This window comes from Adiantum capillus-veneris, chromosome 16 (genome assembly GCF_014529385.1).
Source record: "Adiantum capillus-veneris isolate H3 chromosome 16, ASM1452938v2, whole genome shotgun sequence".
In the NCBI taxonomy this organism is placed as follows: Eukaryota; Viridiplantae; Streptophyta; class Polypodiopsida; order Polypodiales; family Pteridaceae; genus Adiantum; species Adiantum capillus-veneris.
Window position 1 is genome coordinate 18497119 of NC_140946.1, and position 25672 is coordinate 18522790.

A 25672-nucleotide genomic window follows, 5' to 3' on the forward strand; every position below is an offset into this window, starting at 1 on the left:
CATACACCGCATGTGGGAACTTCCTAGAGACAGATATGCTCGCATTGCACTTGAGTCCTCTCTACAGTTAGCCATGCAGGGAGATACAGCATGTTGGTATGGGGAGATGACATCATGGTTTTAGGTGCATGGGTTCAGCATAGACAGGTTGCCACCCTTCCAGTAAATCTGTGACTGTCTGTGAGTGATGTCCCCCAAAAGTACCTCCCTTTGAAGTCTAGCTCTAGTCTGGCGGCACTCCTCATCATATCAGATGTTTTGAGGCATGCTCCCTGAACGGCGTCTTTGCTCATGCTGGGTGTGTGGGTATGCCTCTGCTGCTGCATCATGTAATGTCTGTGTCAGTATAGTAGTAAGCTCCTCCAGTGGTCACCCTGGTTCCTTAGTGCATAATCGTCTATAGATCATGTCTATGTATACAGAGTCCGTCTCTCGCGTGAAGACGTAACGAGTAGGGCTACTACTTGTGGCCTGTGTGCTACACTGAACTAGAAGGAGATGGTCATCGACACAAGAGCATGATCCTCTGCCACCCCAACCGGTCTGGGCCCAAATATGAGATCCTACATCCTAGAGATGAAATTCGGCTATGCCATGACATAATCCACTGTGCTGGCTCCATGTCTGTGTGGGAAGCATGTGAAACCTCCCGCAGCAGGAAACCTCTGTACGCCATTCAAGATGGCCAGTCCATGTGCAGTGCCCATATCTATCAGGTGTCGTCCATACTCAGTATATCCCACATCCTGCAATAGTCTGGACAAGCCTGTCTCAACAACATCTAGCTTCCTCAGCATCTCCTCTGAAGTATCATAGAACACTGTCTGGTGATGGGCAGTCCTAGCATTGAAGTACCCTAGAATGATAATGTCACCATCTCTAGAGAACTCCTATATGTCATCATCCAAAATAGAAAAGGGGGACTGTCCTCTGGGTGATGCGTAGACTGACGTACTTAGGGAAAAGTAGCAAATAGCAATGTAAAGATATCTGCCTGTCTCTTCTTTCAATCTCACCCACATGTACCTAGCTTGCTCATCCCTGCAGGCTATATGTATCATTGGCTGCAGATCCTCTCTAAATAACACTGCCACTTCCCCTGAGCCCCGTCCTCTGTGCTCTGATCGCGTCTCTTGTCTGTAAGCTGTTTCCCATCTGTCTCCCATCAGAAGATTCAGAGCACTCTCGCTAGGCATGCATGACGCCCGGTCACACTACTAACCATGGAGGAGATTGATGAGATCCGCCAGCGCCCGATGCTAGATCTCCTGTGATTTAGCTATCCCGGCAAGCTGCCCCTTTTGCTTAGTTCACATCGACCAGTCTAGGATACCATAGTATTTTTTGTTTTGTTTTGTTATGTTGTTAGTTAGTTTGTTACTCTGACTTTGTATCAGATCCACCACATTGTAACTTTCTCGTCTCATAGGTCACTTTGGCCTTTTGAAGACGTTAATATAACATTTCATTTCATGTTCATTTCTCTGTCTGGCCTCGTACCCTCCTTTTCTGTGTGTGACAAGATGAGCACCATAGCACTCTCCATCATTCCAGCTCTGTCCTATCATGGATTAAACTCTTCATGGAGCTCCTCCTCAGATTCCAATCTATTGGATAGAAACAGATCTCTCCAGCTCTTAATGCCTGATTTGAAACATTTGTGTGCCCTTCTCCCTACTTGAGCTTTATGACTGGCTGCAAAATAACGTAATCAGGGTGTGTCAGACATAAAACAACTATAATTAGATTTAAAGGATCTGGATGGGTTCCAGGTGGACTTTATGGAGTTCCAAGCTTGCCAGAAACTGCATACAATAGGAGAGCCAACAAGTTTGATACAAAGAGGAGAAGTCATAATGTCCTTGATGTCCATGCTGGTCCAAGCCTTGTAACTCTGCAATCTAAATTTATGGCACTCTCTCTTAATCTGAAGGGCCCAATAATCAGTTGATGTGGAAGCTCACATTATCCATTTAGTTGACATCCTGGTTGAAATATGTTCAAGGTTCAGGAGGCAAAGACCTCCTTTGATCTTGGGCAGGCAACAAATAGCCCACGCTACTTTGGGCATTTTGTGGCTCTGTTCATTGCCCCCCCAAGAGGAATTCCCTTGCCATAGAAAAAGCCTTCTGTAATTGATACTTGGCAGGAAATAAATGAGACTAGACAGAATGAAATGATTAAGAACAAAGGCCCTTGAAGCCAAAGAGGGGCTTGAAGGAGTAAGAGTGGAAGTGCGACGCGAGAGAGAGTGCGAGAAGAAGAGCACGACGATATGGTGAACTCTCTCTACTGTAATGTGTAGAGCATAGTGAGTTCTTATTAGGTTTTTACAAAAGAATATGTGTACATACCTGGCGGCCCGCCCACTTACCTGGGCGACCACATTGGGCTTTATACCCCAACAACCTCCCACTTAAAGTCCAATGTGGTACTTTAAGTGTGAGAGAAGCTACTATACAAGCTAATATACAAGAGATGTAGAGAAGTGATGTACTACCCTACACCTAACTGCTTGCGAAAATGCGCAAAGCTCTCTGAGGGAAGTCCTTTTGTAAGTAGATCAGCAGGATTTTCTGTGGTGTGAACTTTGACAAGCTGAAGTTGCTTATCCTCGAGCATTTCCCTGATGAAATGATACTTCACATCCACATGCTTTGTCTTTGAGTGATAAACTGGATTGCGAGCCAATTGTATAGCACTTTGACTATCACAATATAACACAGGCATCTCTTCTTTCATTCCCAAATCTGTTACTAGTCGATTAAGCCAAATTGATTCTTTGCATGCCTCTGATGCTGCAACATATTCAACCTCTGTAGTAGACTGAGTAACACAATCTTGTAATCTAGAACGCCATGATACTGCTCCACCAGCCAATGTAAAGACATACCCTGACGTAGACCTTCGGTTGTCTAAGTCACCTGCATAATCTGAGTCTGTAAAACCCTTTACACTTAGCTCCTGACTCCCATAGCATATACGCATACTCTTTGTAGCTTTCAGGTATCTATATATTCCTTTCACTGCCTCCCAATGTTTCTTGCCTGGGTTTGACATGTATCGACTTACTACTCCCACTGCAAATGCAATGTCTGGGCAAGTAGCAATCATTGCATACATCAAACTACCCACTGTAGACGCATATGGAATCTTATCCATTTCAGCCTGTTCTTCCTCAGACACAGGAAAATCTTGTTTGCTAAGTTTCACATATGGTGGCAATGGAACACTCAATGCCTTTCCCTTCTCCATATTGAAACGTTGCAAAACCTTGTCAATATACTCTGTTTGAGATAACCAAATAAACTTCTTTGATCTGTCTCTCTCAATGCGCATACCAAGTATACGACTTGCCTCACCCATGTCTTTCATGTCAAACGATTTTGCCATCTTTGACTTCAAAGCTGAAATTTCTTCCAAGTCCTTGCCAGCAATCAACATGTCATCCACATACAAAATAAGGATCAGCCAACTACCATCCTTAGCCTTCTTTGTATATAGACAGTGATCGAACTCACTACGTTTGTAGCCTTGAGAAAGCATAAACTTGTGGAATTTATGGTACCATGCCCTCAGTGATTGTTTTAAGCCATAAAGACTCTTTAACAACTGGCATACCCAATCTTCCTTGCCTTTCTCAACAAACCCTTCTGGCTGCTGCATGTAAATTTCCACATCTAAATCACCATGCAAGAACGTTGTCTTGACATCCATTTGGTGCAACACCAAATCTAATATGGTAACCAATGCAAGAAAGCATCTCAATGTAGTCATCTTGACCACCGGAGAGAAGACTTCATCAAAGTCAATGCCTTGTTCTTACTTAAAGCCCTTGGCAACAAGCCTTGCTTTGTACTTTGGCTGACTATCATGAGCGGTGATCTTATACCTGTAAACCCATTTACAAGGTAGAGCCTTTTTGCCCTGTGGTAATTTAACTAGCTTCCATGTCTTGTTTTTATGCAGAGCTATCATCTCTGACTGCATGGCCAATTGCCAATTCCCGGAGTCCTTCATTTGCACTGCTTCCTTGTAACATGAAGGCTCATTGCAATCAGTCAACATGACATAGTTCATAGATGGAACAAACCTATCAGGAGGTCGCGTGACACGTCCATATCTATGCACAATAGGTGGCTCAGTCTCAGCCACAACCTGTGGTTCCACTCTATCCTGTCCTTGCTCCTCTTGAGCTCTGACATTTTGTCTTGCACGTGCAGGTCCATCTTCTTGGAAGACAACTCTTCTAATCTCCTCAACCCTCTCTGGTTTAGAATGATATTTGGATTCATTAAAGTGAACATCATTACTGCGGACAAACTTTCTGGATTCGGGATCCCAAAGTCTGTTCCCCATCTCACCAGAATTACCATAGCCTAGAAAGATGCACTTTCTACTCTTTGGCTCAAGTTTGTTCCTAAATTCCTTTGGAACGTGAGTATATGCCTCACAGCCAAAGACTCTGAGATGCTTGTATGAGGGCATTTTGCCTGACCATACCATCTCTGGCACTGAATCCTTCTGCAAAACCTTGCTAGGAGATCTATTTACAAGATGAACAGTTGTTGATACAGCTTCAGCCCAAAACCCATTAGGCAGCTGTGCATTAGACAACATACTTCTGACCTTCTCTTGTATGGTCCTATTCATCCTCTCAGCAACACCATTTTGAGGAGGATTGTAAGGAGCAGTAAGTTCACGTTTTATACCTTTTGACTCACAAAAGTCCTGAAAGGCCTTTGAAACATACTCTCCACCATTGTCAGTGCGTAAGCATTTAAGCTTCTTGCCACTCTGATTCTCCACAAGTGTCACAAACGTTTTGAAAGCACTAAACGCTTCATCCTTGTGCTTGAGAAAGTAAACCCATACTTTCCTTGAGTAATCATCTATAAATGTCATAAAGTAAGAAGCTCCCCCTAGAGATAGGTTAGGCATAGGTCCACACAAATCACTATGAACAAGTGCCAACTGTGTATCTCTTCTACTGCTTCTATGCTTATGTGGCTGCTGTGTTTTCTTACCATACAGACAATGTTCACAGAATTCAAAATCATTAAATGAAAAGCCAGGCAAATAACCAGAACGAGACAAGATTTCCATTCCCTTCTTGGACATATGTCCTAACCGGCTATGCCACAAAGAAACGTTCGGCTGCTCGGTTACATTGATTACATTTTTAGAGACATTTGATACATAAATCATGTAAAGTCCTCCAGACTTTACTCCATGTGCTACTGTCATAGAACCCTTGGATATCTTCCACATGTTCTGTCCAAAAGTGGTGACGTAGCCAGCATCATCAAGTAAACCTGTGCTAATCAAGCTCTTTGTAATTGCGGGAACATGTCTCACATTCTTCAGCGTGAAAGAAGAGCCATTCTGAAACTTCAATTGAACATCTCCAACACCTAAGATCTCACATGTCTGCCCATTGCCTAGCCGAACATGATCTTTAGTGGTCACATAAGAGGTAAACCACTCCTTGTTTGGAGACACATGAAGTGATGCCCCTGAGTCTATAATCCAGTCACTCAGTGCATTTCCATCAGATGCTGTAAGAAGAGCTGAGTCCATTGTATTCTTCAAGAAGTAGATGTCTCCTGACACTAGACTGTCATCCTCTGCAACAGTGTTTGTCACATTTATTTCTTGAATCTTCACTGAGGACTTGTTCTTCTCACCATGGTCTTCAGCTTTCTCTTTGCCTTTTTCTGCTTTCCATTCTCTGCAGTCTCTTTTCATGTGACCCTTCTTGCCACAATGGTAGCATTCTATGTCACTCTTGCCTTTAGCACTGCGGGACTTGCTACGAGACTGATTCCTCTTTCCACCTTTGTACTTTTCTTTGGTCCTTCCCCTGACAACTAAGGCTGTTCCTTTGCCTTTGTCCATTGTCTTTCTATTGGTTTCTTCAGTAAGCAGACTTCCTTCTACACCTGCTATGTTCAAACCATCTGGAGGTGCAGAATTACTCAAAGCTGTGCGAAAAGTGTCCCAACTTTCCGGCAATGTGATCAACAGGAACATAGCTCTAATAGGTTCATCAAACTTGACACCTTGAGCTGACAACTGACTATAGATTGTGTTGAATTCATTCAGATGATTGGACATAGGTGTCCCTTCTTTCATCTTCAAGTCAACAAGCTTCTTAAGCCAGTATACCTGTGAAGCTGCACTCTGCTTCTCATAAAGATCACTCAGCTTTAACCATGCTTGATAAGCCGACATCTCGTCTGCTACATTGAAGTAAACGCTTTCTGCCAAAGTCAGCATAATGGTAGAAAGTGCCAATTCATCCATTTCGCTCCATTCATCTTCGTCCATATCTTCTGGTTTTATCCCCTTGAGCTTTATAGGTTTTATCTGCTTCTTTTGTACCAACACGTGCCAAATCTGCTACTTCCACAATGGGAAATTGGTTCCATCCAGCTTCTTGATATTGTAAACAGCAGTGTCCTGTGATCCAGCCATAGCTACGCTTTACAATGGTTTACTTTCCTGGGAAAAATTCGGTAGAGTTTCCCCTGTAAACTGACCTCTGAACCAATATCAACCTGATGAACTAGTGGATGTCGCCTACAGTCTGTGTGTAGATGCGCCCGTGTCGTATGTGACATGCCTCCAAGAACTGTGATCCGTCCTTCGATGTGTAGACAACCACAAATCAACACTTTGGGAGTGTCGATATCCTCAGCACCTGCAGTCGTAGGCCGAAAACCCCAAATTTGCAGAGTCGGATCTGCACCCGCCGAGACCACGTAGTCAAAAATGGCCTGCGCAGACCTTTGTCGAAGCTGAACGGTGGCCGAGATGACCTCAGAATGAAATTCTGACAACACCAAGCCCTTTGGGCGGTCCCACAAGATTTGGGGCCGTGTCTTCGCCTATCGAATTTCACTCCAATCTGAGTTGGTGACTCTAGCCTCCTGCAGTGCTGCCCCGAGCCTCGATCTGAGCTCTGATACCAGTTGAAGGAGTAAGAGCGGAAGTGCGACGCAAGAGAGAGTGCGAGAAGAAGAGCACGACGATATGGTGAGCTCTCTCTACCGTAATGTGTAGAGCATCGTGAGTTCTTATTAGGTTTTTACAAAAGAATATGTGTACATACCTGGCGGCCCGCCCACTTACCTGGGCGACCACATTGGGCTTTATACCCCAATAGGGCTCTGGTTTTGCCATTTGAATATTCTTTTTCTGAATTTAGAGAGGACCCAGTCCCATCTTTGATTTAGATTGACTTTGGAACCCATAGGGATCCCTGGTAGTCTGAAGACTTGTCCATCCATAACGGGACTACATCCTGCATCCAGAATTAGCTGGGGTACATTGTAGAACATTTAAACCCTGATTTAAGAGTGGTTGATGACTGAACCACTGGAAACACAGTAAAATTCTAGGCATTCCCAGAAGACAAAGACTGTCTGATTGTCATTTGTCATTATACCATTTGTATCATCTGCAAATTGCTGCAGGCAAAAATCCTTAGTGGCATTAGGAATCTTGATACCTGTAATCCTACCTTGTCCCACTCCATTTTGTACTAGCCATCCAAGAGCATCAGAGCATATAGCATACAATAGAGGTGCAATAGGGCATTGTTGCCTGATAGAATTTGTTAAAGGGAAAGCTTCTATTAAATCTCCATTGACAACAATTCTTGCATATGCATTTCCAAATAATACATGCACATACTTGATAATTTTTTTGCCAAATCCAATGTCATATAGTGACTAAAAGATGAAGTCCCATTGGATGCTGTCATAGGCCCTATTTTTAAAAAGACAAAGTCTTGACAACTTTCGTGAGCATACTCTATAGCTTCCCAAAGAGTGATGATGGACTCTACAATGAATCTGCCTTTAATGAATCCCTTCTATTCAAGTAAGATGATTTGGTGCATGACAGTGCTTATTCTCCTATCTAGGGCGAGGGCAAAAATCTTATAGCTTGAAGTCAGACATGTAATGGGCCTCCAATTGCCTAGCTCCTCTTTTTCTCCCCTCTTGTGGATTAACTTGGCGACCCGTGTTCATAAAGGTGGATAGGGCTCTCCCTTTTAGGGCTTCCATCCATATGGTCATGAGATGTGGGACTAAGAAGTGCTAAAAGAATTCATTTGAAATACCATCTAAACCAGGGGACTTACCAGCCTTCAAAGAGAGTATAGAATCTCTGACTTCCCCTTCTGTGAGGGGCTGATCCATAACTTTAGCCATATTTTGGGGCAAACTTTTCTGCCTTACTTTCGCTATCAAAGCCCTAGCTTGAGTTTGGTCAGCCCCTCTCCGAGGGGGTTTTGACAGAATACCAGCAAACAATTCCTTAACCACTTGCAGGTTTTCTAGCAGACTGAGAACATTACTCAGATTTTGACCAGCTGCTCTTTTCTCTGCAACTGATAACCTGCCCAAGGTTGTTCCACCTGTCACCTATGTCTTTAACCATTTTTGGAGGATTTCTTTTCAAAAATTGAGTTAGAAGCATAAATAGAAACAATGTTGTAATTGAAAGGACTTGATAATGAAAGTGCTATCCAGCTCCCATTGGTCGACTTCTTAACGTGAGTAACTAGATGGTTGTATCCGTTTGAAATTGCAATGGTTGTACCTTTACCATGTGGGTGGTCAGTATGGTTCCAAGAATAGATACTTCCTAGCTTTTTGAAGGTTGGAATTCAGCTGAAACCCTATAGCTTTGATTTCCTGCAGACATTAGAAGTCAAGCTTAACATTGCCATTATTAAGCCAATCCTTAATGATCTGTGATTTGATGGGATCAATAAGGCCCTTGCAATTAAGGGTGAGACCTTTGATGTTGGGGCACTTCATTTCTTGCTATTTTGGAGGGTTTTGCTAGGGAAACTGATGCTCTGGCTGGGTCCTTTGAGGACTCCCTTTACCTCTTTGTGCTGATTGGGTGGGGTATTCTCTTCCTCTGCTTGGGTCATGAGGATGTCCAATGACTGCTCTAGACAGGTTGAGAGTTGTTTTTTATAGCTTGGTCATGCTCTTCAAGCTGCATTTCAAAGGTCAGATTCCTTACATTCCTGTTTTGGAGCTTGGGAGCTCCGAATAGACTCTGCTTCTTGACAAGCCTTGCTGCTACTACATGATAGCATCAACACCCGAGCATTTGAAGATTCTTTTGCCTACAGTCGTCTTTCCTCATCTCAACATCCGTGATGTGTGGAGGCTACGGTCTTGTTGTAAGGCTTGGAACTCCCTCCTATGCTCCCAAGAGTTTTGGACAAGTGAACCTATCACATCGATGTTAAGGAGGAGCTCCAACTGCTTCTTGATGGTGAATGCAATTCCATCCTACTAGCACAAAAGGTTTCAGAATCTTTTGTCCCTACAATTTCTCCCAGGGCTTCAGTAAAGGACATTGGTTTCCCGTCCTGAAATTACTCCAGAAATGCATGTCTCAAAGAAAATCTTGACACCTGCTATAAGTTCACGATGGAGCGGTTATCTATGTCTTTACCTTCCATAAGAGGTTCTATGGATATGTTATATTTAATTGTCGAACCTTAGCATGATCATATTAGAATTATGGTCCTCAAACCCTTCATTAAGGACTCTGTGGCTGAGGTGCCCATTTCCACAAGCAACATGGATACAAGCCCTCAAAGGTTGCATTCTCGACCTAAACTTCCATACCAATGGTAATGTGTTCTATCATATCCTCCTCACAAGAGTAGATGGGTGGAGATGTTCAACTACAAAAGATCAGTCAATAACGACCACATCATTCAAGGACTTCCAAAGTCATTGTCATTTGTACCGCAAAGGATGGCTTGATCCAGCAATATTTGGGTACAATTTTAAGAAGACCCTGCGGAAAAAACTAATTATAATAACCAACCCTTCGTCTCCGACTTATTCTGAATCAAACCTCTTTGTGCATGGAGAAAGGATTTTGGCTACATGTACGAGCTACTCCGGGTTTCTTTGGAAGAGGAAAACGAATGAAGGGTTCAAGATCCTCTCAAACTACAAAAAATTTTGAGCCCTAATGGAAGCACAAACAAACATGCTGGATGGTCACAGATTGCCACCACCCCTGGTAATGTTTGGGAAGACTATGAGTTAACTAATGTGAGGGTAAGTGAAAGATTCGCATCACACTACTTCTTTATGAGTGGTGGCTTTTTCGGTATGACCACAGTGCAACATTACACTCCTCAAGCTAATATGTACATTGGGAAGTTTTTCAATACCATCGTGTATGACATCCAAGAGAACTCGTGATACCGCCTACCAAAGAGGACAACTAATGACAAGCTACTGCCACAAGTCAACTATGTCGAGCATTGTGGACTCGAGCCCTCACTTGGTTCTAAGGTGTCATTATAAGCTCCAGATCAATAAACTCATTGTGGCTAACCAATTGACTGTGAGACTTGAAGATAATAGTGGTACATTAACAGTGTGTCACATGCATTAAAAGTGTGTTTAAATGTGTGTAGTATTTTGGATGAATGTACAAGAAGACATATACATTATGCCTTGTTCATTGTCTGTCTCTCTGATGTACAGATTATAGTGTGTCAACATGCTACGTGTATTACTGCAGAAGCAATACAAGGTACAAGTTGATGTTAACGTGGAATAGCAACAACCACATTAGGAAAGTTCATGTCCATAATAACAATGTCTCATCAGGTTGTCATGTATATACAAGAGCAGCACAAGCTGGATTAACCTGCTAGTTGAAACTATATGAATAGAGGTAAATGGACATTGTTAATATATCAATAAAAACATGTACACAACCAGATAGTTGCAACCTTCAAAAGCGCCAAACACTTATCCAGGCAAAGATCAAATCATATCACTTACCTCGTGAAAGCGCAGATTACGTCCTTGTGAAACTAAGCATCTGATGCAGAAGGAGCAATTAAACTAGGGGCTGCAATACTCGTAGCAAGGGAAACCTAAAAGAATGCATTACCAGCTCAACATCAGAATAGTCCATTTGTGGATTTGTTGCCAAACGTGATGTGAGCAGTGCAGTTTCAAAGAGCAGTCTTGTGAGCAGTTGCTGCCCCTTGTTGTTCCATTACTGATGTAGCAAGAGGACGGTGAAGAAAATATCCATCGGGGCTGATGGTGGAGCCGTGGAAGCCTGCAAACTAACTGGCTTAGTGGCAGGAGCGAGGAAGGAGCGTATTAAGGTGCTTGAATACCATGTTTTTTGAAAGCAGTCCTAGCGTTTGAAAGCAGTCGGGAAAGAAGCGAGCATCAATGGTAGGTGAAGCACCACCATTTTACGCATCAGAAAAAACCTTGTTGCTCACGATGTGTGTGCGAGAGAGAGAAAGAGAGAGAGAGAGAGAGAGAGAGGAGGAGGAGAAGATTGATTAAATGGACGAGCTCACGCGACCCGCCTGCGAGTCTCGTTCGCTCTTACGTAAGAGCCGTCAATCCAAGCTCTTACGTCTCTGATGGATCTTTCTCCCTTTTACCAACAAGCCAATCATATATAGTTTCTCTCTATCTTTATATATCTCCCAGAGAGGGTCTTTCACTTGGTTCATAATCTCTTCATTCTGTGCTTAGCTCACACGGTACGGTGGTCGGTTCGGTGGTGTGCTTCCAGGTATCAGATCAATGGTATGATCTTCAGGACGAGCGGGTGGTAATTCGCCTGGTAGGCCCTCTGAGAAGCAATCGGCGTGAGTGTGGAGAAAATCTTGGCGTTCTATATCAAGTTTAGACATATTTGTCCTATCCTCATTGCTCAATTCTTTCATAAAGATCGAGTAAACAAACAGACTGGATTTCATTAATTTAGAAATGGCCGAAGCCGATACAATAGAGACAGATCCGCCCTTCAGTTTAATATCAAGTACGATGGTTCTGCCCTTCTCTGTAGTCAATGTCGCTTTCCTCGCCCGATAATGGACCATGGCGTTGTTCTTGTGGTACTAGGGAATCCCTAAGAGAATATCACAACCTTCCAAAGACATTATGAAAAAGTCCTCATGCCCCAAATACCCCTGACAATGCAACCAAAATTTGCCAATGACAGGTGTAATGGCCACGTCCCTACCGGGTGCCGCTAGAACTGCCTCCGCAAGTGGTCCCATCCGATCGGGAGTGATCTCAAGCCACGCCGCCAATTCCGGTAAAATGAAGTTGGCCTTGGCTCCTCCATCAAAGAAGATCAGGGCCTCTTGATCTTTCACTTTGCCCCAAGCTCGGCAAAGTTCTGTACTCTCGTCCCTGGTGTTGGGATCAGTACCCACACAATCTGGAACCAGTCCTTTTTTCATCTTGCCTTTTCTTCCACGTTCCTCGGCTGCTCTCGAACTCTCAGGCCTGTCGTCGTCATTATCATTTTGTTCTTTCTGTGCCTTTTTAGGGCACTTCGCGGAGATATGTCCATGTTCCCCGCATCCAAAGCACTTCCCCTCTCTGATGAAGCGAGATCGCTCCTGAGGAGTAAGCTTGGGTCGTGCATCCTTCTTCTCTGGGTTGCTCTTTCTCTTTCTACTTTCATTCCCAGAATTCTGTTCTGCTCGTTGTGTCATGCCTCATCGTTGTGTCAAACTGCTGTATAAAAGACAAAGCCTTCGAAGCATCTTTGTATCCTGAAAAAGTGTCAAATTTAATCGACTATCCACCTTCCTTAAACTCTCGAACTTTCTTGCTTTTATCTTCCAGAAAGTCATACTGGTTGGCTTTATAGAAATTCTTCTTGTTCGCATAAAATTTTCCGTCATCAGAGCCTGAACTATCTGTAGACAGGTCCTCTGTAGAACTGTCACTCACTGGGCGAGATTTAGACTTTCTTGCCTTTTTCTTGCCCTTTCCGAAGTGTTGTTTCTTGCTTCGCTTTTTACCTTATCTGTCTTCTTCGCTCGAATCTAGAACTGTCAGAAGAAGAAGAAGCAAAGCTGGGTACTTCATCAAATCGAACACGCTTCTTCTGTTTCTTTGCTTTGTCAAATGTCTACTGACGACCCAAATAACCTGGGAAGTCAGTGCCTTTCTTCTACTTTTTTCCGTGCTTTTTGGCTTTCTTCTACGCGTTAAAAAGCTGAGCAATCCGTGCATCAACCACCTCTTCTAATTTCTTCTTTGAATATTGCTTGTGATTAGAAGGTTTCTTGAGAGCGGGTTTTGGGGGTGGTGTTGTGGTTTTCTGCCACTGCGCATGCACTTCTTGAAAAGAAGTCTCGCTCATATATTTTGCCAATTTCGGGTCCTTCGCAAAACTGAGCATCATCTTTCTTGCATTACTGATCAATTGACGACGCTTCATCTCTCACTGCTCCGCCTGGGTAGGCCGAGGCAGGCCATACTCTCTGCCGGAATCTTCGTTGTGATCCCTGCACGCATCTTCGGATGCAGAGGGAGTCGACTGATCCTTGCGTGAAGCCATAGGTGCCGCGGAAAAAAATTATGGGGATCGGATTTCCCGTAGAAGAGAAATCGATCGTGCTCTGATACCAATGTAATAGACTTGGACACTCCAAGTCAAGAATCAATCACGACATCAGCCGTGCTCTGATACCACTATAACAGACTTGGACACTCCAAGTCAAGAATCAATCACGACAGCACCAAATAACTACTTCAAAACAGTTCACAGTTCACAATAGATTTGCACTGGCCCGATGGAGTTCCGTACGTAGAGATATTGGCCCCAAAGACTGGCACCCCTTTCGGTATTTCTTTATGTATTAATCAGTTCAAAGTACAAGAGAGTGGTTAGGGTTTCACTCTCAGACTCTACGTCCAGATGCTCTGCAGAGTGTGTGCCCAAACCGCTTATCTATTGTTTACAAGGGTTACCAAAAGCAGAGCCTTTTAAGCTTCCAATCAAAAGCAAAGTGTTCTCTCTCTATCTCACACAAACCCTCTTGAGTTTTGTAAATAAAAAGCATTGTAATTCTCTCTCTCTCTCTCTCTCTCTCTCTCTCTCTCTCTCTCTCTCTCTCTCTCTCTCTCTCTCTCCTTGCTATTGCGTAGAGAAAAAGCTGACGCCAAAAAGCCTGAAATTCCGCCGCAAGTTAAGGAAATTTTGCTGGCGCTTTTCACGGAAATTCAGCTGCTGCTTTTTAGGGTTAGGGTTAGGTGTTGACGGGCGAGCGTCAACGACATACATTATGCTTCCATTGTTATGTACACATATGTGTATGCATATATTTTTTGTATTTACGGGCTCCACAGTGGGTCCCAAGTTGTACATTGATGATTAGATGAGCCTAGATATCTGCAGCATGTTATACATTTTTTGGCCGGCCGCCCATTTTTAAAAGCCCTTGTATATAAGTCAATTCACAAGATGTGAAAGGGCATTCTTCGAGAGGAGAGTGTGAGAAAGTGTGGAGAAGAAGAAGAGGAGTGGCTATGGAGCTTGGATCTTCCGCATCATATGTAGTAGTCATTGGGATTACTGGAAGCTAAGTTCTCTCTACTTTCTCTTGTCTTTGAAGCTTATGTGTGTTAATGGTGTCTGATTAATGTTAATCTTCTCTTCTCTCTCTCAAGTTTTCCCTCTTGTTTGAGCATTCTTGCTTCACATGTGTGCTAGATTAGAGTGTGTGTGTGTACGTGGGCTGCATACATTTCTCTCATTAGGCTTCTTTGTGTATGCTTAATGTGTGATTAGAGTGTGTGTGCTTGAGATTAGAGCAAAGGGATACACCATTGTCTGCATGATTAGAGAGTTAGAGTGTAGATTGAGAGTGTGTGTGCATAGATCTTGCTTCATCGGCTTTCCCTCTTCTCCTCTCTTGCTTTACCCCTCTTCCTAGAGTCCTCATTCCGTCACATTAGGTGCATCCATGCCTCCATGCACTAGCCGGGTTCCGATCCACCGGATTGACATTATGTCGGTGGGTTGTGCGTTGTGCTATGACCGCCAACATTAGGGTTAGGTTAGGGTAGATTTTAGGGTTAGGGTTTAATGGCAGAAATTAGGGTTTGCAAGTTTTAGGATTAGGGTTTCTGGTAGCAGTCAAGCTTAACTCTCGGGTAGACACGTCATCACTTTGTGACATCGTTCAAGGAACAGATTGAGCGGTTTACCTTGGGTCTACCTACAGAGGTCCGAGATCACTGCTTGGAACAGAAGTTAGCTTCCATTCAAGAGTTGATGAGTCAAGCGAAACGGGGTTTTTCCATCCACTTTGGCAGTCTGACCTACCCCACACATGAGATCATGACGCAAAGAGCCGAACAGACTTCGAAAAATGAAAGTAGAAAGAGAAGGAGCAACCCAGAACAGAAATAAAAGGATGCACGACCCAAGAGCGGGCTCGCTACATTAAAGGAGGGGAAGTGCCTTGGATGCGGGAAAACTGGGCATATCTACGCGAAGTGTCCTAAAAAGGCACAAAAAGAACAGAACGACAAGGACGACGAAAGGCCTGAGAGTTCGAGAGCAGCTGAGGAACGTGGAAGAAAAGGCAAGATGAAAACATGACTGGTTCCAGATTGTGTGGGTACCGATCCCAACACGTTGGACAAGAGTACAAAAATTTGCCGAGCTTGGGGCAAAGTGAAAGACCAAGAAGTCCAAGCCCTGATCTTCTTCGATCGAGGAACCAAGGCCAACTTCATTTAACCGGAATTGGCGGCGCTGCTCGAGATCACTCCTGATCGGATGGGACCACTTGTAGAGGCAGTTCTAGCGGCACCCGGCAGGGACGTAGCCATTACACCTATCATTGGCAAACTTCGGTTGCATTGTCAGGGGTATTTGGGGCATGAGGACATTTACATGATGCCTTTGGAAGGTTGTGATGTTCTCTTGGGAACTCCCTGGTACCACAAGAACAACGCCGTGGTCGACTATCGGGCGAGGAAAGCGACATTGACCATAGAGAAGAGCAGAACCATTGTACTCGATATAAAACTTAAGGGTGAGTCTGTCCCTATTGTATCGGCTTCGGCCATTTCTAAATTAATGAAATCCAATATGTTTGTTTACTCGACTTTTTGAAAGAGTTGAGTGATGAGGATAGGACAAATATGTCTGAACTTGATAATGAATGCCAAGATTTTCTCCACTCTCATGCCGATTGCTTCTCAGAGGGCCTGCCAAGCGAGTAACCACCTGCTCGTCCTGAAGATCATACCATCGATCTGATACCTAGAAGCACACCACCGAAGCGGCCACCTTAGCGTGTGAGCCGAGCCCAGAACGAAGAGATAATGAACCGAGTGAAAGACCTCTTGGAAAAGGGTCTTGTCCAGCCTAGTACTTCATCGTACTGCTATCAAGTGTTCTTGGTTTTGAAGAAAGACGGATCTTGGAGAATGTGCATCGATTATAGAGCTCTCAACAAAATCACCATCAAGAACAGATTTCCGATTCCTAGGATCAATGATATACTCGACAAATTACAGGTATGCTCGTGTTTTAGCACGATAAATTTGAAGAGTGGATATCATCAGATCTGAATCGCGCCGGGAGACGTCTACAAGACAGCCTTTCGGACAACTTTTGGGTTATTTGAGTTTTTGGTGATTTCGTTTGGCCTAACATTTAACCGGATAATGGACAAGATTTTTCGAGAGTACAGACTATTCGTTGGCACTTTCTTTGACGATATGACTGTTTTCTCCAAGGATGAGGCAGAACATAGAGATCATCTGCTTCAAGTCTTTCAGGCATTACGAGATCACAAGTTAGTGATTAATGCGAAGAAAATTGAATTTTTCCTACCAGAGATTCACTTTTTGGGACACATTGTGTCAACAGAAGCTGGAGTGCGGATGGATCCGGCCAAAATAGAGATTATTCGTGATTGGCCCGATTTGAAGAATGTCCATGAAGTTAGAAGCTTCTTTGGATTGTGTTCGTACTACAGGCGGTTCATTCGAAAGTTTGCAAAGGTTGCTTCCCCTTTGCATGTTTTGACACAAAAAGGAGTCCTTTTCTCGTAGGGCCCACAGAGGTGAATTCCTTTCAGAAATTTGAAAGAGAAATTGACTACGGGACCAGTTTTGACTTTGCCGGACTTGCAGAAGTCATTTGAAGTATATTGTGATGCTTGTGGTCATAGTCTCAGTGCGGTCTTAATGCAAGACGGCCATGTCATTGCTTACGAGAGAAGATTGTTCTCAAGGCCGGAATTGACAGCACATATTTATGAGAAAGAGCTTTTGGCGGTTATCCATGCTCTTACTCAGTGGCGGCACTACCTACTCGGAGCGGATTTTACTGTCTTTACAGACCATCAAAGTTTACGCTACTTCTTGTCACAGAAGCAGCTATCAGAAAAGCAGATGAGGTGGGCGAACATTGTGTCACAGTTTCACTTCCATATTGTCCATGTACAGGGACAACAGAATTTGGTGGCAGATGCTTTGTCTTGGAAGCCGTTGGTTCTAACTATTTCCGCGATACATCATAAGAGCTTCGAGGATATGGTCGATCAGTATGCCACAGATACAAATTTTGCAAACGTTTTCACACGGATATGGGATGGGGAGACAGTAGCGAGATATTCCATTCGAGATGGCTACTTGATGAGGAAAACCATGTTGTGCGTTACACAACCGTTGAGGGAAAAGGTTATGACTGAATGCCACTGTCCGCCTTTTACGGGTCACCGCGGCATTGCTACCACCTTGAAAGGGGTAAAGAGATACTTCTTTTGGCCCATACTCCGGAAGGATGTGGACGAGTTTGTGCACAGTTGCTTGGTATGCCAGAAGGTCAAGTTTGACAGGCATAAAGCACAGGGATTGTTACCGCCTTTGCCCATACCCACCCAAGTATTGCAATGGATTTCATTTTTTATCTCCCGAGAACACAGACTGGTCACGATGGTATGTGGACTGTTATTGACAGATTTAGCATTTTATTCAGTGAAGAAAACAATCAAGCCGGATCACTTAGCGAGACTGTGTCTGGCCCAGATTTTCAGATTATATGGCATGCCCGAGACGATTGTCTTCGACAAGGACCCCAGATCTACAAGTTTGTTTTGGAAGCCAATTTGGGAGAACATTGGCACGCGGTTGCACTTCTCATCATCTTTCCACCCGCAGACTGACAGGCAATCTGAGATTGCCAATTCAAAGGTTTTAGATTTATTGAAGTCTTATATCTCGGATCAGAAGACTCAATGGGAAAAGTATCTACCATTGGTGGAATTTGCCTACAACAACACAATACACTCTTCGCCGAGGAAGGCACCATTTGATATTGTTCAAGGTGCTGCCAAGGTTTCACCCTTCCTAAGCACGAAAGATAAGATTTTTGAAGCTGATGAGTACACGCGCGACTTAGACACTGCGTTTGCCAACGTTCGCGAGGCTTTGCAAAAATCTCAGGAAATACAGAAAAAGGCAGCAGATCGCCATAGTCGAGATTTGAAATTGAAGGAGGATGATTGGGTGCTCTTACGTTTTGAGAAGGCACGCCTGAGAAAGAAGAAGGAAAAGGATGGCTCTTTCCAAAGCTTAGTATGAGATATTACGGACCTTTCCAGATCTCCGAAAAGATCAATGATGTCTCCTTCAGACTGAAACTACCTGACACTTGGAGGATTCACAATGCATTTCATGTGAGTCTCTTGAAACCTCTTAAAGGTGATGTGCCCGAAGATCGGGAGCCTAATGAGCAACCCGAAGTGGAAGAAAACGAGGAGATCCTTGTTCCTGAACAGATTTTGGCACATAAGGACAGAAAGAATAAGGGTAAAGTACGAAGGCGGTTCTTGGTTAAATTCAAGAACTATCATGCATTGGATGAGAAGTGGATGGATGAGGAGGACCCAGCAGATACTCCTCAAATTGTGAAACTTTACCTTGAAGCTTTTGGTTTAGCATAGTCTATTCCAAATGGAACCCAGAATTCAGCTTGGCTGGAGATCTGGTCCAATGGGTTTGCACAAGAGGGGAGTTACTCTGCTCCTTTCTCAACAAATGCCTTGAGTTTAGAATACTAGAGTCACCGATGTCTCTTTGAGCTTCAGGGATACTGAGAGTTGACAGTATTCTGCTGTATGACTTTATAAAATGGAATTCCTCAATATGAAACTGATTTGTTCTTGACTTATTTTTAAGTGCAGGAACTGATAGAAAAAATGACTGCAGCATTTTGGTCTGAATGATCTCGAATAGGTATGGTTGCAATAGGGGTTAGTCAATCGGGCATCTAGGAGGTCCTGAGTGGATCTAGATGCGATTGCTAGCTGCATTGCCGATAAATCATGGTCTAAGATCCCAATGAATGTTGAATGTGATTTGTCATGTGATGTCCTCTGATGTCAAGTGATGTCCTGTGATGTGATTATCGAATTGTACATGTGCTAGATGTGTGTTCCTAGTGTGTCGGTACTAACAGTCAGTGTCTGCTAAGGCAGTTTATGGCTTTTGTCTGTTTTGCAGGTGTAATCGAGGGCAATTACAATGCTTTCAATAGGGGGGTATGTCACAAAATAGTGACGTGGCGTGCCACAACACACACACACACTCGCCTTCGACTGGAAGCAATCCCAGAACAGCGCAAAAATGCTAACGTGGCAGCCTCCGCGATTTGCGACACATTTTCAGGAACGCTAGACACGTGGCATGCTGTACGGACGCTTTTTGCAGGCAGATTTGGCGTGCTTTTAGGGACCTGCTTTATTCCACACAAATTGGAGAAGAAGCTTTTAAGCCTTGATTGCATAAGAGGGCTTGAGAGGGAAAATTGAAAGTTGCTTTATTTTAGGGGCAACTTTTTATGGACAGTTTTTGTGGAATGTTTTTGAAGCTTTTGGGGCTTTTGATTTTCAGCTTTTGGGCTCTGCTTTTAGCATCCCTTTGTAACCTTTAAATACGCGGGTTGGCCTCTCACAACTCAGAGCATGTGGACGCAGAGTCTGAGTCTGAGCGCCTACCCGCATTCTTGTACTTTGAACACAGATTGATACAAAAAGAAATACCGAAAAGGGGCGCCAGTCTTTGGGTTCTATATCTCTAGGCACGGAACTCCGTCGGGTGAACTATTTCAAATGATTATTTGTGGTCTCGTGGTAGATTCTCGACTTGGAGTGTCCAAGTCTGTTACAGCTGCCACGTAAGCATGTCAACGCATTAAGTGAAAATCCGTACTGCTGCCATGTGGCACCCTGCCATACAGACTGCCACATCATCTGCGGTACACTTTCTGCCTTGCCATCACTTTTGTCCGCGGCGTCATGCCACATCATCAACTTGTGACAATATTACATAGAATCCATTCTGATATGGGACCATGATTCCTTGCAACGTATTTAGCAATCGCATCTAGATCCGCACCGGACCTCATTGATGTCAGGTTAACTAATCCCATATTGCGATTGTCACAAACTGGTGACGTGGCATGCTCGGACACACTCACATCGGCTGGCAGCAGGGTACACGCCCGTAAAACTCGGCGGTAGGCTAACGTGACAGTACCGTACAGAAAATCCCGCTTTTTGTGCAGACATGCTGACGTGGCAGAGTATGGACTTCTGCTTTTTATGGTGATGTACGGAATTCCTAATTATGCGCTAGCTGAAAATTACTGGCACCTTTTGGCTCCAATGCTTTATTTTTAGAAGCTTTTCACTTATTTCTTTTGGGCATCCCTTGTAACCAATTAATAAGTGGGTAGGGCCTCACTTCTCAGGGCATTTGGACGCAGAGTCTGAGAGTGAGCACCTACCCACTCTCTTGTACTTTGAAGACAAATTAATACACAAAGAAATAGCGAAAGGGGCGCAAGTCTTTGGGGCCAATATGTCTAGGCACGGAACTACGTCGGGCCGGGTCAACTCAATTGTGAAAGTGTGACTGTTTTGAAGTGAATCTCTGCTGTGTCACCATAGAATCTTGACTTGTGGTGTCCATGTTTGTTACAGTGGTATCAGAGCGAGCCCGATTTCTCTTCTACCGGAAAATCCGATCCTTTTCTCGCGACACTTGTGGATTCCAATAGAGAACAGTCGACTTCTTCTACATCTAGGGATGCGGGAAGAGATCACGAAGAAGATTCTCACGAAGAGTACAGGCCACCTTGGCCTCCTCAAGCTGAGATAGAAGAGATGGAACGTCGACAATTGGTTGATGACGCAACAAAGATGATGATCAACATTGCGATGGATCCAAAATTTGTGAAATTTTAGACTCAGCAATCCTTCGAAGAAGTGCACACCCAGTGGCAGAAGGCCACAGAGCCACCCATCAAACCGGCACTCGAGAGACCTCCTACTCCGAGGATGTTTACAGAACAAGAATTAGAAGAGGTGGTTGATACACGGATAAGTCATCTTTTGGACGTGAACAACAAAGCCAAAAGCACGACAAAAAGCAGAAGAAAGGAACTGACTTCCCGGGTTATTTGGGTCGTCAATCTACCTTTGCCTTGGCAAGAAAGCAAAAGCAGCGTGTATGATTTGAAGGACTACCCAATTCTTCTTCTTCTTCTTCCTCCTCTGAGAGTTCTTCTAGCTCTTCTCACTCGAGCGAAGAAGACTGAAAAGGAAAAAAGCGAAGCAACTTGTATCAAATGTTCTTGAGTAGAGACTCAAGAGAGGCATGGCAATTCTTTCATGAGCACTGTCACAAAGTGATGACGTGGCTATTGGCAGCAGAAACCCTAATTTCTGCCAGAAACCCTAAAATTCTTGCAAACCCTAATTTTTGCCAAAAACCCTAACTTTTTGGAATCCCTAACCCTAACTGCATGGCTGAAACCCTAGATGGCTGAAAAACCCTAAAAGCTGGCGCCAGTGCCACGTGGTAGCAGTGTACAGATTTTTGAAAATCAAGGGCTTGCTTTTTCTCAGCTAGCGACGCAATTTGGGCTGTTTTTTTGCTACGCTTTGAGAGAAAGAGAGAGAAAGAGAGAACATGCTTTATTTTACTTGCTCTCATTGAGGGAGAGAGAGAGAAATTGCTTTTGCTTTCAAGCTTTTGGGGCTCTGCTTTTGGGCATCCCTTGTAACATTTAAATACGCGGATCAGGGCTCACTTCTCAGAGCATTTGGACGCAGAGTCTGAGAGTGAAACCCTAACCTCTCTCTTGTACTTTGACATTGATTAATACAAAAAGAAATACCGAAAGGGGTGCCTGTCTATGGGGCCAACATCTCTAGGCACGGAACTCTGCCGGGCCAGTGCAAATCTATTGTGATCTGTGAATTGTTTGAAGTGGTTATTTGGTGCTGTCGCGATTGATGCTTGACTTGGAGTGTCCAAGTCTGTTACAGTGGTATCAGAGCACGGCCGATTTCTCTTCTACGGGAAATCCGATCCCCAATTTTCTTTCCGTGGTACCTATGGCTTCAGACAAGAATCAGTCGACTTCTTCTGCATCCAGAGATGCGAGACCACAATGAAGATGCACAAGAAGAGTATGGCCCGCCTCGGCCTACTCAGGCGGAGCATTGAGAGATGGAGCGTCGACAATTGATCAACGATGCAACAAAGATGATGCTCAGTTTTGCCAAGGACCCAAAGATGGCAAAATATATGAGCCAGACCTCTTTGGAGGAAGTGCATACGGAGTGGGAGAAAACCACAACACCACTCCTGAAACCCGCTCTCAAGAAACCTCCTGTTCCCAAGAAATATACGGAGGAGGAATTGGAAAACGTGGTTGATGCATGGATTGCTCAGCTTTTTGACGCGCACAACAAAGACAAAAAGCACGGCAAAAAGCAGAAGAAAGGCACTGAGTTCCTAGGATATTTGGGTCGTCAGTCGACATTCGACAAGCCAAAGAAACAAAAGAAGCGTGTCTGATTTGAAGGAGTACCCAGTTCTTCTTCTTCTTCTTCTGACAGTTCTTCTAGCTCTTCAGACTCAAGCGAAGAAGATAGAAAAAGCAAAAAGAGAAGCAAGAAACGACGCTTCGGAAAGGGCAAGAAAAAGGCAAAGAATTCTAAATCTCGCACAGTGAGTGACAGTTCTACGGAGGACTCGTCTAGAAAGTTTAGACTCCGATAACGACAACTTTTATGCAAACAAGAATAATTTTTACAAAGCCAACCAGTATGACTTTCTCGAAGATAAAAGCAAGAAAGTCCGAGAGTTTAAGGAAGGTGGCCACGCGCTCAAGTTTGATACCTTTTCAGGATACTCCGATGCTTCGAAGGCTTTGTCTTTTATACAGCAGTTTGACATCGCTTTCGCGTAAAGACGCTATTCAGAGCACTCCAAGATTCAAAGAGATGCCTCTTACTTTAAGGGAAATGCTCGCACTTGGTGGTCCACGCTTCTATTAAGCAAGACTGTGTCAGTTACATGGCTGAAATTCAAGAGGCTTTTTATTTCTTCTTGGTTAATGCAAGAGTATGAACGAGATATACAAGCTTCTTGGAACCATCTTCGGATGACCAACAGAGATACAGTAAATACTTACTGTGAAAGATTCTGGAGCTCTTTTCTACCCGCCTCTTCATTCAAGAAGACCTCGTTTAGAGAACAGTTTGAGCGGTTCACCTTGGGTCTACCTACAGAGATCCGAGATCATTGCTTGGAACAGAAGTCAACTTTTGTTCAGGAGTTGATGAGTCATGCGAAGCGGGGCTTTGCCATTCACTCTGGCAGTCTGACCTACCCCACAGATGAGGTCATGACACAACGAGCCGAGCAGACTTTTGGGAATGGAAGTAGAAAGAGAAAGAGCAACCCAGAGAAGAAGGATGCACGATCCAAGCTTACTCCTCAGGAGCGAGCTCGCTTCATCAGAGAGGGGAAGTGCTTTGGATGCGGGGAACATGGACATATCTCCGCGAAGTGCCCTAAAAAGGCACAGAAAGAACGAAACGACAAGGACCACGAAAGGCCTGAGAGTTCGAGAGAAGCTAAGGAACGTGTAAGAAAAGGAAAGATGAAAACAGGACTGGTTCCAGATTGTATGGGTACCGATCCCAACACCATGGACAAAAGTACAGAACTTTGCCGAGCTTGGGGCAAAGTGAAAGATCAAGAGGCCCTAATCTTCTTTGATGGAGGAGCCAAGGCCAACTTCATTTCACCGGAATTGGCGGCGCGGTTCGAGATCACTCCCAATCGTCTGGGACCACTTGCAGAGGCAGTTCTAGCGGCACTAGGCAGGGACATGGCCATTACACCTGTCATTGGCAAACTTTGGTTGCATTGTCAGGGGTATTTGGGGCATGAGGACTTCTTCATAATTCCTTTGGAAGGTTTTGATGTTCTCTTAGGGATTCCCTGGTACCACAAGAACAACGCCGTGGTCGATTATCGGGCGAGGAAAGCGACATTGACTACAGAGAAGGGCAGAACCATTGTACTAGATATTAAATTGAAGGGCGAGTCTGTCCCTACTGTATCGGCTTTGGCCATTTCTAAATTAATGAAATCCAATCTGTTTGTTTACTCGATCTTTATGAAAGAGTTGAGTGATGAGGATAAAACAAATATGTCTAAACTTGATAAAGAACGCCAAGATTTTCTACCCTCTCATGCCGATTGCTTCTCAGAAGGCCTACCAGGAGAGTTACCACCTGCTCGTCCTGAAGATCATACAATTGATCTGATACCTGGAAGTACACCACCGAACCGGCCACCTTACCGTGTGAGCCGAGCACAGAATGAAGAGATTATGAAAGACCTCTTCGAAAAAGGTCTTGTCCAACCTAGTACTTGACCGTATTGCTCTCTAGTGTTGTTGGTTTTGAAGAAAGACGGATGTTGGAGAATGTGCATCGGTTATAGAGCTCTCAACAAAATCACCATCAAGAACAGATTTCCGATTCCTAGGATCGATGATATACTTGACAGATATAGAGATCCTCGTGCTTTAGAAGGATTGACTTGAAGAGTGGATATCATCAAATCCGAATCGCGCCGGGAGACGTCTACAAGATAGCCTTTCGAACTACTTTTGGGTTATTTGAGTTTTTGGTGATGCCTTTTGGCTTAACCAATGCTCCTGTGACATTTAACCGGATGATGGACAGAATTTTTCGAGAGTACAGGCTATTTGTTGGCACTTTCTTTGAGACTATCCGTGATTGGCCCAATTTAAAGAATGTCCATGAAGTTAGAAGCTTCTTGGGATTGTGTTCGTACTACAGGCGGTTCATTCGAAAGTTTGCAGAGGTTGCTTCCCCTTTGCATATCTTGACACAGAAAGGAGTCCCTTTCTAGTGAGGATCCACAAAGGTGACTGCCTTTCAGGCATTGAAAGAGAAATTGACTACACTACCAGTTTTGACTTTGCCGGACTTGCAGAAGTCATTTGAAGTACTTTATGATGCTTGTGGTCGTAGTCTCGGTGCGATCTTAATGCAAGAAGGCCATGTCATAGCCTACGAGAGCCAATTGTTCTCTAGGGCAGAGATGACAGCACAGATATATGAGAAAGAGCTTTTGGCGGTTATCCATGCTCTTACTCAGTGGCGGCATTACCTACTCAGAGCGGATTTTACTGTCTTTATAGACCATCAGAGTTTGCGCTACTTCTTGTCACAGAAGCAGCTTTCAGGAAAGCAAATGCGTTGGGCGAACATCTTGTCACAATTTCACTTTCAGATTGTCCACGTGCAGGGACAAAAGAATGTGGTGGCAGATACTTTGTCTTGGAAGCCGTTGGTTCTGGCTATTTCCGCGATACATCATAGGAGCTTCGAGGATATGGTCGATCAGTATGCCACAGATACAGATTTTGCAGATATTTTCACACGGATACGGGATGGGGAGACAGTAGCAGGATA

The 25672-nt window shown here is 44.1% G+C and overlaps 1 pseudogene; it reads left to right on the forward strand.

Moving 5' to 3' along the window:
- Nucleotides 1-9464: 9464 nt before the first annotated feature.
- On the forward strand, nucleotides 9465-10256 carry LOC147438643 (uncharacterized; annotated as a pseudogene).
- Nucleotides 10257-25672: the final 15416 nt, after the last annotated feature.